We start from the raw sequence: 14,514 nt of genomic DNA on the forward strand, positions 1-14,514 counted from the left end.
GAAAGGGACAGATGACAGGAGGGGCAGACACCCTCTCACATTCCAGTCCTGCTCCAAAGACAGGGAGCCCAGGACAAAAGGAGGGAGTCAGAGCCGGTCTCTGCACAGCTGTCCCAGGCAGGCAGTAACTGAGGGGCTCTCCTAGAAGACCACTCAGCTGATGACCCAGAGGGGGTGGGGCTGGGGGAGGCCTGGGGAGGAGCCCTGCCTCTGCTCAGCCCATTTCCTGAGAGCCTCCTGGGGCAGGCTGAGAGCAGGCCCTCTGCAGAAGAGGAGGAACCAGGAGCCCTGAGAGCCCAGAGCAGAGGGAGGGACAGCCTGAGCCCATGGAGGGGGCAGGAGAGTTATTGATAGATGAGATCATCAGAATCTTAAGAAGATTTATCTGTTCAGGTCACTTAAGCAGTAACTAATGGAGCCTGGATTAAAACCCAATTCAAACAAATTCCAAAACCCATGTCACCATCCATTCACTATACATAAATTCAGTAGTCATATATATAGAATTTCTTTTTAAACTAAAAGGTCTAAGTCACATGAAGAAAATTTCAGAGGCATTGCGGTAACTCAAGAATAACTCTCACATGCCAGTAAGAGCAGAAGTTATTCTTGAAGTGCATTTATTCAATTAATGTTGATGGACCTCAAAAGGTAGTAGAAATTTCTTCTAGCACTTTTGAGTTGAGTTGATCACCTTTTGTAAAAGTTAATTTTTTTAAGTCATGCCAGAAATAACTTATCCATGAAATGATAAATTATTGAATGTCGAACATTGCACATATTTATTCCTTCCTTGCAAGCATAAAGCAGGTGTTACTGATCCACATTTTGCAGATGAAACAGAGTTTTAGGCTGCTTAAGTAACTTAACTCATGGTTGCGTAGCTAATAAAGAGCACACCAAGACTTTGAACTAAGTCGGCCATTCTCCTGGGCCTCTGCCCCAAGTAACCTGCTTGGCTGTTTGTGATTCAGGGATTAATTTCTGTTCTCATTGGGCCTTTGCATTTGAATACCAAATATGATGTTATATTTCCTCTTTGTTTTCAATTCCCTGCTTAGAAAGTATAGCATTTTGATTGCTTTTAGTTATTTAGACTACCTTCTAGCACCCCCTCCTGGCGATTTTGAATTAATTTTTGTGTATGGAGGAAGTAAGGAACTAGATTCGTTCTTCCGAGGCAGCGCCATTTGTTGAAAAGACTGTCTTTTCCTTCTTGAATTAACTCAGCACGTTTCTCAAAAACCTATTGAGCATAAATACAGGGATTTATTGCCGGACTCTGCACTTTCCTCTGTTAACCTGTGTGTTCTCCTTGCCCCAGGACCACACTGGCCTGATGACTGTGATTTTATTTTTATGTGACTTTAAAATCAGGTTCTGTGAGTCCTTGCTTGAAAGGCCTGCCCCGCCGTGCCCAAGACCTCGCTTTTCTGAGTAATAAAACTTGTCAGACCCTCTGGGTGTGTGGCATCATCAGTCTCAACATGGAAATTAGATTTGGGGGGCTCCGCTAGCCCCACCGCTCTTGCAGGGTGTCCATAACAGTCCTCCAACTTTGGTCTTTATAAAAATTATTTTGGCTATTCTAGGTCTTTTGTGGTTTCACGTAAATTTTAGGATGAGCTTGTTAATTTTTGCCGCAAAAACCTGCTGCACGAATTAATAGATCAATTGGGGAAGAATCGCCGTGATGACATTACTGAATCTTCTAATCCTTGAACATGGACTCTCTCTGCATTTATTTAGATATTCTTTAATTTTCTTTGTGTCATTTTATACTGTTCAACATACAACTTTTGTTCTTCTTTTGTTAAATTAATTCTTAAGTATTTTATTCTTTTTGGCCCTATTGTGAATATAATTGTTGTTTTACTTTCATTTTCAAAATTTTCCTTGCTAGTATATAGAAATGCAATTGACATTTTACTATTTCCTTTTCAATCTACTGGATATCTTTAATTTTGTTTTTCCATTGTTTCACTGTCTAGAACCTCCAATACAGTGTTGAATAGAAGTGGCAAGAGCAGACGTCCTTGTCTTGTTCCTGGTGTTTGGGGAAAAGCATTCAGTCTTTCAACATGAAGTGTGATGGTAGCTGTGGGTTTTTACAGATGCCCTTTATCAGGTTGAGGAATTTGCATTTTATTGCTAGTGTTGGAGAGTTTTTATCGTGAATAGCCATTGGATTTTTCAAATGCTTTGTATGCACCTGTTGAGATGATCATGTGTTTTTGTCCTATAGTCAGTTAATATGATGTGTGATTTTAACTGATTTTTGGATGTTAAATCAACTGTTTATGTATAGGATAAATCCCATTTGTTCTTGGTTATAATCCATTATGTATGTTTCTGGATTCAATTTGCTAATATTTTCTTGAGGATTTTTATACCCATGCTCATGATTTTTGTATCGATCTGTCTGTGGATTTCTTATAATGTCTTTGACTTTGATATCCGGGTAACGCTGGCTTCATAGAAAACATTGGGAAGTGCTCCCAACTTCTGTGTCTTCTGAATGAATCCTTTTCATGAAGGATCAATATTATTCCTTCTTTAAATGTTTGATAGATTCTCCAAGGAAACCATCTGGGCCAGGGATTTTCTCTGTGGGAAGATTTTCAATTACTAATTTATTTACTTATTATTTATAGATCTATTCAGATCTTTTGTTTCTTCTTGAGTCCAATTTATTAATTTGTGTCTTTCTAGGAATTCATCCATTTCTTCTAAATTATCTAGTTTCTTGACATAAATCATTTATACTATTCCCTTATAATCCTTTTAAATTTCTGTAGGGTTGGTGGTGATGTTTCCCTTTTTTTCCTTGACTCAGTAATTTTTATCTTCTCTAATTTCTTCTTGGTAATTCTAGCTTGAGGTTTGTCAAATTTGTTGATATTTTCAAAAACCTGACTTGTTTTTATCGATTTTTATCTCTTCTTTTCTGTTTTCCATTTCAATTATTTCCATTCCTATCTTTATTATTTCCTTTATTCTACCTGTGCTGGGTTTAGCTTGCTTTTCTTTCCATTGTTGATTTGGATCTTTTTTGCTTTTTTGATACAGACATTTAAAGCCATAGATTTCTACTAAGGCACTGCTTTAGTGACATCTTATAAATTTTGAAGTGTTGTGTTTTCATGCATTCCTTGGTTTTCAACAGGTTTCCTGTAATGTGTCTACTTGCGAATATCTTGGTACATTTTTTAATCAGTATTTGTTTAGCTTATTTGATGTGTAGATTAATATTTCTCAACAATTTTGAGGATTTGAGGACATTCAGGCCATTTCTTCAAACATTTTTCGGATTCTTTTTTTTCCCTCTTCTCTTTTTCTGGGAGTCCTATTACATGCATGTTGGTATCCTTGATGTTCTCTCATAGGTATCTGAGCTCTGTTCAGTTTTTCTTACTCTTTTTTTCTCTCTGTTATTCAGATTGGATAACTGCTATTGCTCTATCTTCAAGTTACAGATTCCATCTTCTGCCAATTGACTACTCTGTTAGCCCTGTCTAGTGAATATTGGACTGAGCTTATTATACTTTTCTACTCCAGATTTTATTTGTTTGAATCTCTTCATTTTTCGATTTGTCTCCTTGAGAATTTCTATTTGTTGATTTACTGTTTTCATACTTGCCTTTAATTCTTTTAACATGGTTTTCCATATTTCTTTGAACATATTTATCATAGCTGCTTTAAAGACTTTGATAAATAAAATATCTGAATATACTCACAGACAGTTTGTATTGAGTTGTAGGTTTTGTTTTTTCTTCTGAGAATCGTCACACTTTTTTGTTCATTACCTGTCTTCTAATTTTTTATTGAAAAATATTTTATTGAAAACATATGTAAGAACTCTAGAATCTGATTTTTCCCAAATGCATTTGTTGTTATTGCTGGCTGTTTTCTTTGAAAATTGCCTGAGCTAAATCTGTGAAATTATGAGCCCTGTGAGATGTAGTGGCTGATGGCTCTTCTCAGTGTTTTTACTTTTTTCTTTTTAGCTCTCTTATTTTTAATTCTAGCTCCCTAGGGGTCCCACCTGTGTCTACGTACCTTAGTGGTAGCCATTGATTGCACAGAGACTGCTCAAGCACCTTAAGACTTCCATCCTCTTCCAGGTGGATACATATATATGTTTTGGGGAGCACATTCAAATTTCAGGCCATTTTGAGTCTTCCCCCCTTGTACTTTTTGCTGAGTCCTTTCATGTCTCCTCTGCAAATGCTCCAAGCCTTAGGGTTGCCCAGGAGTGTTTGGCTAGCCTGGGCTCTTGTGGGTCTCTACTAAGGATGTACACAGCTTTAGCCAAACATATACTTGCTGCAGCAGTGACCGCAGCTTCAAACCAGCAGAGCCTCTGGCCCGTCTTGCTTGCAAACCACTGAGTTTGTCAACTCACCATCACGTCACTCCTCACCCCAAATTAAGTGGGCTCCCTTAAGCTGTGTAACTTCTTTGGCAGTCTTCATGACGTACTCTACCTTGAAAGAACCTTCATGCTCATTGAACTGAGTGTTCAGAAGTAGGGGAGGAATGTGAGAAGTTCCAGGCAAGAATACCACTGTTGTTGCCTGAACTCTGCAGTTTTTCAAGCATAAGCGCTTCTCAGTTGCTGTGTGCCTGGGGTCATTTCCTCAGTGCTGAAATGGTTAGTTTTTCATCTGGTCCAGTGTTATAATTGCTTTTCAAAATGAGAATTACTGACCTCCTCACTTGACCAGAGCCCGAAGTCCTTGCTATTATTCTCTTTTATATTATGTAAAGCATACATATGATTAGGTTTTAATTAAAAATTTGGCTTTATTTAGGACTCACAAATAATTCCAAGACATGTCAGCTCATTGTGGCTCCAACGCCATTAGCCTGACAGGTGGAAAGTGAGCCCAGAAACAGGAAGACTTGGTTTGTCCATCTTCCTCAGACTCCTTTCAAAAGGAGAAGGCAGTTAAACCACCCCAGTGTCTCTACGATTTACAGCAGTTTAACAGGCTGGAAAGGGAAGCCTTCCAACCCTATACCTTTCTCTATTTATTTCACCACAAATGTGACCTGAACTATGTGGCACTGATGAGGTTATGATGTGGGACACAATCTTTTCTTAGGATCCTCGGCCATTCTTTCTCTTGTACCAGGTTTGTTCTTGGCTATAGTCCAGGTAGACGTTCTCATAAGAAAACATGTCCCTCTTGAAGTGCGTTGTCTGACACGAGGAAAGCACGGGAGGCAGGCTGCTTCTGAGTGTGAGGAGGTCACATCCCTGACCTGCTGCCTCGGCCTTCTCACCGCTCCTTTCTATTTCCCTTCTCTGATTGTGAGAATAATGCAAGCTTTTTAGAAAAACATGGAAGGGCAAAAATAAAGGTCCCCTGTCCTTCACACGACTCAGCTACATCAGTGTGACAGTTTAGTTTGTATTAAAGTTTAAGAAAACAGTTTTGGTTTGTTGTAGAAATTTTGGAATCTCCGGAAATGTATGTAAGTCTCCTGGCTGTTTTCTTCTAGACTTCCTGATTTGCACATTTTTATTTAGTTATTTATTTTTGTCAATTATGATTTTACAGTACCTACAGTTTTATTATATATTTTCTATTATTTTGTAGCATATGCCTTTTCCATGTTGTATAACCTATAAATATATTTTTAAGTGATTTTTGGATATTTCACTGAAATACCATAATTATTTAACTTTTACTCTCAGACATTGAGGTATTTTTTTCTAATTTTGGGAGGCAAAATCTCCATAGTGGAAAACTAATATTTTTTTCCTCAGGGATATATCCTAAGGTAGTAATTTCAGGATGGAATGACTGGATAAAAAGCACAAACTATCTAAGTCTCACGAGACATTGACCCTCCATGGTTGTAGCAGTGGTCACCGGCAACAGTCACAAGAATGACCTTGTGGCATCACCCTTGGCATTAGGAAGCCCTTTTAGCTCTCTCAGTCACTGGGGACAGCGATTTTGAAAATACGGAGATAAAATTATTTGTACCAAAACTCAAAGTTATTAGCGGTTGAGAAACACATGCAAGCTTGTTAGCAAAGACGTGCAGGAGGAATAGCAGTGGATAGGAATTCTTGATCTGTATGAATAATTTTACAATTACATAGGTGAATACATTTTGACAGATTGTTGTGACTTATAGATCCTATTTTAAACACTTTCATCCTACAATAAATAAAGTAAAACTTTATCTTACATTAACAGTTTTGTTAAACTAAATCTCTGAGCATTCAACATATGACTCTCTCATTTAAAATTTTATGGATATACGTTGTAATTTTGAAGAACTTGTTTCTCACTTTACTGGAATGCGATGCTTTTTCTCCTTCCTCTTCCCTACCGTGTAGGATCTGAAGAAAAGCAGGACACTGAAAAACTACTTTTAGAACTATGAGTGCTACTTTGTTAAAGTGAGTCCTTGAAAATGAAACTATAACAACAAAGTAGTTAAACATGGAGCGTTTTCTTTGAGTAGATTCAAAGAAAATTCAAAGAATAAGAGAGTGAGTATATAACCAGATTTGTCATATTTACTTGAATTTATCATTCATATTTTGTTAATGTCACATTTCTTAACATTTTCTGCATAGGTATAAATTTGTGAAGTATTAAAAATGCTTCAGAGTCCCAAATTTCTAAATAATCAGCATGAGTTCATTATTATTGACTTAGTCAGAATGTCTGCATCTCAGACGTTGTTTATCCACAAACCCTAACTTAGTGAGCTGTGAGGGTCGCAGTCCTATGAGATGTGGTTATTGTCTCCATTTATGCCTGAGGCGAGTGAGACTAGCGTGGGTGAGTAACTTGCCCAAGGTCACACAGCGAACAAGTGGCAGAGCCAGGACACAGGCCCACCCAGTGTGGCTCCAGGGACCGCTCCAGCCCTGCACTGGGATGTCTCTCAAGTGCTCTGGAGCCTCAGAGATGCAGGATGTGATCATCAGAGCAGCAGCTCGTGCTGGGCCTCAAGGTGGGCACATGGGTGAACCCCTTCAGGTCATCACAGGAAACAGTTCATCCTCAGAGACACAAGCAAATGAACTGAAGTCAACTGTAGCAGCAGCGACTCTGCCTAATTGTTTAGTCACAGAAGGGAGAAGTCGTGGACGGACTCGGAGTCATGGAGAAGCAGAGGCGGCCGGAGTCGTGGTGGGTGGAGGCCCTGTGCCCACAGCAGAAGCACCCGACATGCTGCGGCCCCTTCTTTCCACAGCAGTGGTTGGACCTGAAGTAACAGTGTGGGGATGTGAATAGCAGATCCTCTTCTAAAACGCCTTAAATAAATTCTTGCGTGGCCACACCCAGAGTCCTTCAAGTGTCTGTAACACAGCTCATCTTCAGGACACAGATGTTGTTATGAATTCATAAGGCAATGTAGCATTTGACCTTTACACTGCATCTCAAATATTTTTGTGTTTTCTCTTTTCTAGTGTGAAGAACCCTCACTGAGAGTCACCAGAGGAAAAAATGGACAAGACGGGATCTCCCTATTGAAGGTTGAAATGCTGACATCCACTGCTGACTTCACTGAACGGCTAATAAAGGATTTATTTATTGGAATACCTCACAGACACTGTCCCACATCCTTATACATTTCGTAGCCTGCCTGTGGCTGGGAAGATAGTGGAATTATCCATCTTTTATTTGGTGAGACTGAATCTGATCTATTAATGAATAGTTGCAGAAAAGGCTTGTGCTGCATTCCTAATCGAATGACTTCTCAATATATTAGAATAACACTTTTTCAGTAAGCAAGGTATCTTTCTGAGTTGCAGAATGGACATTTTTTGTCTCTTGTCTCAGATTTGTTTTGTATTTCTTTTTTAACACCTGACATTTCCCTTGTGTTTTTTAACTCATGCACATGTGCTTTTTGTACAATTTAAAAAGAATAAAGTCCAGCATATCAAAATCACTAGTTTTATTTTCCTTGTTTTGTATTATGTATTTGGCTGAAAGTGTTGGAATTACAAAAAGGTGGAAGGAGGGATTTTGATACATATAAAAGCTCACCAGATGTTTTGTGTTAATTTTATCATGAAATGCTATATTTCTCCCAGAAATATGGTTCTGAAATATTCTGAGCACTCTTATTTTGAACCCATACTATGAAATCATTGCCATCATTTTCCCTTTGTGTTTAGCTAGTTTGAATTAAAATGCACTAAATCATACGGTGAGCTATTTTTTCAAACTTGAATATTTACCTCAGTGCTTCACAGGAAGGCAGCTTGGCTCTTAGTTTTCTTTCATTATCCACTGAGTCATTAAAAAAAACTCAATTGTGTGTAGTGGGAATGGTGCTGGTTTGGGTGGAAAAGTGGCCATTTGTGCAAATCTAATCAACTCCAAGTGTGCTTATTCTAAGAATGGCCAAATGACAGAAATGCCACTGGGAGTCTCTTAAGGAGACCGGGTCCTAATGAGAAAGAGCTTCTAATGGAGGAGAAAGGGATAAGGATCAGGTCCAGGGTCTGCCTTGGGACTAAAATCTCAGCAATGCAATGGTGTTACAACGGTGAGAATGTCCTGTCTCAGGAGTAGAGTCATATATACACCAAGAAAGTGGGTGCCCAGGCCCACAGGTGATGCCTAAGCTGGACATCAGTGTATTAATTTAACCTGAGAAAGAGCTCTCCTCCAGGCATGCTGGGCTCAAGCAGCAGATGCAGCCAATCCTCATAGGAAGTCAAAGCTCAACCAGAAGTTGGATCTCAGAGCGCAGACCAAGAAGAATGAAGTCTATGAATTGAATGTGCCATGATGTCAGACTGAGAAAGCCTACAGCATTGGTCTCAACAATAGAGCTCTACATTCCCTGGGATAGAGAGATTGAATTAGTGGCCTGGGAACCCACTCTCTCCCATGCTTGGGTGGGTGGGGGTGGGGACATTTGCTGTTTATGCTCACGTTGCTGAACAGACCTCCTCTAATTGAGCCCAATCACACTTTGATCTGATGTCAATGTCCTCTGTTGAGCCTTGCTCAGGTTGACTCTGACTCATTAGAGGGACTTATACGATTCAGTAAATGACATTCAATTACACAGTTGAACTCAGGGCTTCTGTATCTCTGTGTTCTTGTGAGGGAAAAGGCTCATCATTGTTGCCCACATCTACAGTCATTCTGCGCTACCAGGTTCAAGGCACAGACCTGTGTCACCTCATCTACACTGAGAAAATGAAACCAAAAGTTACCAGCCTCAGTAAGTCAAATACCATGGAAGAGCTCGGATACTTGGTGGACTGTTAGGATGAAGTTCGTGCTCCAAGGTGTCCTGTCTGCTCTTTCCTTTGAACAGGATCGTGAGAGTGGACTGAGATGCAGCATCTGAACAGTCTTGGGCATAAGATTCCCAACTCACACTGTAGCTAATTGGAGTAAACTCTGTGTGTAAAAAGCAGGGCACCCCCGGCCACAGCCTGAGTATGTTTGACTGCAATCACATGTGTGTAGATGGATATTTTCCTCCCATTAGCTGTGACCTTTTGAAAGTGAGCAAAGTTGGTTGTGGTTTAACTGTCCTTAATTTATCTTATGACACCCTAGCCACTGCATGCACAACCCCAACCTGTAGGTGCCAGTTTAAGTTTGAGCATTTTCCACAAATCAACCACATTTTACAGAGCATGTACATAAAAGAAAGCTGAGAAAGTAACACACCAGCAGCCCCCTCCCGCCACCCAGGCTGTCACCTCCACCACCTGTGCTCTCGCTCTCTGTGCCGCCTCATTCAGGGCAGCCCAGGCCCAGTGCGGAAGGAAATTGCTCAGAAGTTGGAAGCCACAGGAGACGCTGCCTAGTAGTGCCTGGCAGTGAAGTCAGCTGCACAAAGCTTTCAGTGATTTGCAAGTTTCTCTTGTTTGCTTCTACTCTTTCCCAACACAGATATGGTTCCAGGTCTCTAAGGAGGGGGCCAGGGATTGGGCCTAGAGAATCTGATCAGATTCATGGGGATCGAGGAGTAGATCTAATTAAATTTAATCTTTCTTGGATCATGTGAGTCTTACTTTGTTTCCCAATGGGAACTTCTACTCGGCTTTCAAAAGAAGGTGTTTCACAGAAACTGAAGCTGATTGTAAAGAATCAATAAAAATTTTTCCAAATTTTAATTGAGATGTTTCAATTTTAATATAAATAAGTTTTTGCTTTAAAAGTGTTTCTAAGAGAAAATAGGAAAATATAGAATCTCTTATCACTTTTGCACCTTCCTACCATACATTGAACATGTTGTTTTATGAATATGCCTGTAGAAATGCAGAGACACATATAAATGAGTGTCATACATGTTGGTATTGTTACTTAATGGAAAAAATGGCCAAACGACATGAAAAGTATTTCACAGAAAAAGAAATTTAGACTGCTGGTATAAGAAAAGATGCTTCTTCTCACTCATAGTAAGAGGAAAAAATTAAAACTGCAATGAGTCTATGTTTCATCTGTAGACTAGAAAGTCCTGAGGCACTCTCTTGGCATTCACTGACACTTCGATAGAAGTACAACACGATGCTCTCTTTACATCTTGGTTGATTTGGCAATACCTACCAAAACGACCAATGCACACATTCAAAATAATAGGAAATGCTGTTATAGTTCCAGCATTTCTTACAGTAGCAGAAGATTGAAAATGAGCCAATGGGCTATCATAGGGAACTGATTTAATAAAGTATTGTCCATTCACCAGTGAAATACCACACAGCCATCTGTCCATCACTCTTTACTGACATCAAAAGAGCTCTAGAACTTTTAAGGGAAAAGAGAAGTGCAGAATAATGTATATCATTTACTACTTCTATGTAGGAAGAGAAGAAATGAGAATATACATATCCATGTGTATATATGTTACATGTACATTCATATTTCCATAAATAAAAAACAGAAGGATGTACAAGAAACAAAAGTATTACCTATACGAATTGGGAGAGGGAGAGACAGCGGTTGAAGCAAGATCTCTAGATGCATTTTTTAGAGTGTTTCGATTTTCTTTTAAATTTTTAAATTAATTAATTATTTTTTTGAGGAAGATTAGCCCTGAGCTAACATCTGCTGCCAATCCTCCTCTTTTTGCTGAGGAAGACCGGCCTTGAGCTAACATTCGTGCCCATCTTCTTCTATATGTTGGACGCCTACCACAGCATGGCTTGCCAAGCGGTGCCGTGTCTGCACCCGGGATCCAAACCAGTGAACCCTAGGCCACCGAAGCAGAACGTGCGAACCTAACCACTGCACGAGTGGGTCGGCCCCTAGAGTGTTTTGATTTTTGAACTATGTTACGATATTTTCTAATAATTTGTATAGGGTCATGCTATAGGTAATATTTTTTTGACACTTTGTGATTAATTTTACATTTCTTTAAACAATCTACATCTTTTGAAGATGGATAGTAGACAATACGACATCTTTTAGTTTATTTTTTAGTTTCTTATTGGGCATTATTGTAGGCATTTGGCTTAATTTGGAGCTGCTATAAATGGTGGCACACTGAGTGAACAGCCTTGCACGTAAATCTTAGTTCATACCTTTCGTTTCCCTAGGAAATCTATGGGAGGAATGGTGAGAACACTTTCCTGGCTGCAGCACAGTTTCCCTTGTGTGATGGACTCTGTGACGGCTCCTCACTGCACGCGATCTGGGACAGCAGCGCTGGAGCTCAGGAGCTCTTTCAGTCACTTGCTGGCCTCCACCCCAGTGCACATGAGAATTACTGACGGAGGTTTTTTTTAAAGTCCTCTGCATGGCCTTTGGGGAAGGCTGGGCCTCAGTGGTTTTTAAAGGCTCCCAGGAGGAGAGCCACTAGAATAATGGATAGAGAAGGAGGTCTTGAGTCAGGCAGACCTGGAGTCATGTGGACTCAGGCACTACTCCATGTTTAATCTCAGGCATATCTCTTAGCTTCTCTGGGACCTAGTCTTCTCATCAGTGAGATGAGCATGATACCCATGTGTGGTACAGTGAGAACATTAGACATAAAGCATGCCAACTGCCCAGCAGAATTCTCGATGCTCACTAAGTGGTAGGAACTTGCTTTATTCAAATAAAACAAAAGACAGCAAGCAAACAAAAAATAGAATAACAGAACATGACAGAGTCCATGAATTTACCCATATAAGATTTCACGGCTAATGAAAATGTTAAGTTTCTGGCCTGTGCGTGAATGGTGCATGTTTGTATAGCATCTCTCTTTATCTCTTGTTACTTACATTTTCAAATTTGCAGTTGTATGGAACCTTGAGTGATATGAAAGGGAACATCAAATATTACTCAATTGTGACCTGCTTGATTGACAGCAGCCTTCAAAAATTGAAGTCTTTGAAGAAAAAAATTCCAAACAGTAGGGAGAAGTTGTAATGGGGAAATTTTCAGAATTGCTTCCTTGAGGTTTCCCTTTGTTACAGCTGAGAAGTGTATGGAGACTCTCTAAAGATATTGAGACACGAGTGTTTTTATGTGGAATTGTGTAAATCTTTGCCTAGTTTTCCATTGCACACCTGTGGATGCATCCTGTTGTTCTGGTATTCATTTTATCCAACACAGTGCCGTGGACTTTAATCACAGAAGTCCTATGGGTGGGTGGAGGTCTGTGTATAAAAGTCTTCCCAGCATAGAAATTGTGTGGCCTGTTGACCGTGACCCTTGAATTGTAGGAACAGCATAGGAGCAAGGAGGGGAAGTGTGGACAGGTTTACTTGGCAGTTCTCGTCACCAGCTCTTAGCCTAATAAAGAAGGAAATGTTCCTGCTTTAACTGTAACTCAAAGTTACCTATTTCTACTCTAGTAGCATCTAATGGAGAAGTTATGAGCAGCACTCCTGCAGCCGGGCTGCTTCGGTTCAAATCCCAGCTCTGTTTGTCAGCTGGCTAACTATGGGGACATTCTTTATCCGCTATCTGCCTGATTCCCCATCTATAAAACAGAGATAACTGTATATATCTCAAAGGTTTCTTGTGAGAGTTAAGTCAGTTAATGTGTACTTAGACCAGTACCAGTAAGCACCATACCAGCATTTGCTATTATTACTTCATTAGGATGTTAATAATTGAATTTGTAAATAGCACTAGAAACCTGAAATTATTTAATTTGAACACATTCTTCTAAAGCTGGGTAAATTTAAGCAATGTGACTTGGTCAAGAATAAGTGACACAGCTAGTTAGAGCCAGACATAGGTACTGAGGCTCTAACTATGGAGTGTGAGGTGTGAACTCTGGGCAAGTGTTTCTTCCAACACACCATGTGGCGTTCATACTGTGGTGGAAAATTACTGGACCAAAAAGGATGTATAACCAACCTCCAACCTCAGAAATTCACTTGCACCTACCAGAGGCTTCCACAGGTGATCGTGAGTTCCTCTGAGCCCATCCAGTCTAGGGGAGGAGGCGGGGTGTCAGAAGGGTACACCCAGAGAGCACCAGCAATGGGCCTGCTCTGTCCAAGACTCTCAGTCCATTTCATTAGCAGCCCCCAAAAAAGCAGTTGCAAATCTAGGACACACACTCACAGAATAAAGTAGGATTTCCTTAATGCTGACAACAAAGGCAGCAATTATTGTAATAACAGCATATAAACATGAGTAAAAAACAAAGATGTTCCCGCAAATCCCTAAAAAAATTCTCACTGACTCCTCGGAGGATGCTTTTTGTAAAGAAACAGTGCATGTTTTGTTTTGTTTTGTTTTTCCCAGTTGACAGTGGTTGAAGGGAAAGCCAACTGATAATAGGTATGAAATACTGGCTCTGAGTTCAGAGAGACCTGGCTTTAAATGGCTATTACTTACAAAATAGTGACCTTGAGCAGAGAAATTAATTTCTCCAATATCTACACTGTGGATTATAATTGTACCAGGGGGCTCTTTGAGGATTAACGAGATTTCCTGGTACACAGTAAAAATGCAGAGTCTCTATTCTGCCCACAGCTAACCTCTCTGTGGGGAAATAAGATTACAAATGACTATCAGTGTTTCTGTGTTGTGTAGTATCCTCTATTCAAAAGTAGAACTGCCAACAGTGGTTGGTAATGTTGTTGAGGACTTGCGAGTACGAGGCATTATTAACTCACTTAATCCACACAACTCCAGGAGATGGGGCACATGCAGGAAATTATGGCACAGAGAGTTCAAATAGTTTGGCTGAGGTCACACAGATTCTCATACTAGACCAAGGATTCAAACCCAGACACTCTGGGTTCAGAGCGCAGGGGCTTAATCCCTCCACTGCGATGCCTCTTGGTGTGAGTGCAGGTCTCATGTGGTTATTGTGAGGAGCAGGAAACACGGTGCTTGTGAAACATTAGTGTAGAGCTGAGCACACACAGTGCAAGTCATGCTAGATGTTCTACTGACACCATGAGAATGTCCCAAACCAAATAAATGTGAATCTGATGGCCTTTGAAAGAGAAGTGACCTCGGTGCCTTCATTTGACTGTGGCTCCTCTTGGAGCCAGTGCCCCAAAGAAAGTGTCATGACCACCATCTAGGAAAGAATTGGAACTGTGGTATTGACCAT

Source organism: Equus quagga, chromosome 8, assembly GCF_021613505.1.
Source record: "Equus quagga isolate Etosha38 chromosome 8, UCLA_HA_Equagga_1.0, whole genome shotgun sequence".
Lineage (NCBI taxonomy): Eukaryota > Metazoa > Chordata > Mammalia > Perissodactyla > Equidae > Equus > Equus quagga.